This window comes from Pistacia vera, unplaced genomic scaffold (genome assembly GCF_008641045.1).
Source record: "Pistacia vera cultivar Batoury unplaced genomic scaffold, PisVer_v2 Contig402, whole genome shotgun sequence".
Lineage (NCBI taxonomy): Eukaryota > Viridiplantae > Streptophyta > Magnoliopsida > Sapindales > Anacardiaceae > Pistacia > Pistacia vera.
Window position 1 is genome coordinate 166,727 of NW_022196227.1, and position 2,165 is coordinate 168,891.

Genomic DNA, 2,165 nt, shown 5'->3' on the forward strand with positions numbered 1-2,165 from the left:
GATGCCCCTCGGATGCTTTATGGATCTATCCGCAAGTTGCAAGCATATGGTTGTTGGCTTCACTTTACCAATTCCTAGTTTCCTGAAAATAGAAAAAAGGCATAAGGTTAATGCTGGCACCTAGATCACACAAAACTCGATCAAAGGGAATATCTCCTATAGTGCAAAGAATAGTAAAACTCCCTGGATCTTTGAGTTTCGGGGGCAGCTTCTTTTGTAAGATGGCATTGCATTCCTCCGTGAGCATCATCGTTTCCTCATCTTCTAACTTCCTCTTGTTCGATAAGATCTCTTTGAGAAATTTCCTGTAACTCGGCATCTGTTGCAATGCATCTGCAAAAGGAATGTTGATATGTAGTTTCTTAATAACATCAAGAAATTTAATAAACTGTTTATCCTGATTTTCTTTTCTGAGTCTTTGAGGAAAAGGCATGGGTGGTGAGTGATGGGTGGTGAGTGATGTGCCAACTCTGGTGGTATCTCGGGGAATAGCAATTTCTCCTTCCTTTTCTTTTTCCCCTCTTCCTACTTCTGTTCATCTTTCCGTGGGCTAGGTGGTTTCTCTTCAGCAATGATTTCTTCATCAACTTCCTCTTTAGATTCTTCATTTTTCTTTGATGGACTTTCCTCTTTCCTTGATTTTTCTACCTCCTCTAAAACTGTCCCACTTCTCAACGTTATGGCATTAACTTGCTCACGTGGGTTAGTCATTATGTTACTTGGTAGAGCACCCTGTGGTCGCTCATTTAGCTTCTTAGCCAATTGGCTCATCCGTACATCAAGACTCCGAATAGACGCCCCTTGATTTCTGAAATTAGTTCTCGTCTCATTCATAAAACTTGTGGTCTCCTGTATGAATTCCCCAAACATGTCCTCCAACTTTGACACTCTTGGATCTCCCGATTGATTATTCACCCGTTGTTGGTTGTTTGGCAATGTCCTTTGGTTCCATTGATTATTTTGCTGGTTCTGATTGCCCCAAGCCAGATTTGGATGATTTCTCCACCCCAGATTGTATGTGTTGGAGTATGGATTGTTTGGTTGCGTCTGGTTCCCTGCGAAGTAGTTCACTTGCTCCGATGATGAAGATGACGAAGCAAATGTGTTCCCCACTTGACACTCGCTGCTCACATGGTTACCTGCACAAAAATCACAAGTTAGTTAAGGTGTTTGAATAGAATTTACCTGCATACTTCCCAACTGTTTCTGAAGTGCCATGAGTTGGGCTGAGATGGCCGTGAAGGCATCAACTTCATGAAGACCCGTAGATTTTCTTGATATCGCTCTCTCATTTGGTCTTTGATAGTTGTTGCTTGCCAAAACCTTAAGCAACTCATAAGCCTCCTCTGGTGTCTTATTCTGCAAGGCTCCTCCCGATGCCGCATCCACCATGGTTTGCACGTTACCCATCAGTCCATTGTAGAATGTTTGGACTTGAAGCCAAACTAGCAACCCATGGTGTGGACATTTCCTCATCAATTCCTTATACCTCTCCTAAGCCTCTTACAATGACTCGGTTCATCTTGTAGAAATGATGTGATATCATTTCTCAGTTTGGATGATTTTGCTGGAGGGAAGAACTTGGTCAGGAACTTCTGTGCTAGATCATTCCATGTTGTGATAGTTCTCGATGGTAGTGCCATTAACCACCCCTTTGCTTTATCCCCCAATGAGAATGGGAATAACCTTAACCTAATGGTGTCATCTGACACTCCGTTCGACTTGAAGGTGTCACAAATTTCCAAGAAGTTCGCAATATGCTGATTCGGATCTTCCTTCAAATCACCATTAAACCTTACCGATTGCTGGATCATCTGGATGATTGCTGGCTTTATCTCAAATGTGTTGGCTTGGACTGCTGGTCTCGTAATGCTCGAACCACTGCCATTAACCGTGGGAACTGAGAATTCCTTTAGTGTCCTGTTTTCTGGTTCTGCCATTTCAACAACTATTTCTTCCGATTCAACCACTGTATCCCCTCTTTCTCTTCTTTCTCTGTTAAGTCATCTGGCGGTTCTCTCAATCTTAAGATCAACAGGAACCACTGGCTGACGTCTTGCTCTTCGATTAAACTACACAGAAAGAGCAAAGGGAAGTGAGATCTCAAACCAACTGAAAATAAAAACAAAAGTTAAACAGAAAATGATGAAAACAAAAATTAAAAC

At 42.1% G+C, this 2,165-nt stretch overlaps 1 non-coding gene across 1 annotated transcript; it reads left to right on the plus strand.

Moving 5' to 3' along the window:
• Positions 1-1,450: 1,450 nt before the first annotated feature.
• LOC116141994 lies at positions 1,451-1,556 on the plus strand. The gene has a single exon (XR_004129930.1). It is a non-coding gene; the product is annotated as a small nucleolar RNA R71 (small nucleolar RNA).
• Positions 1,557-2,165: the final 609 nt, after the last annotated feature.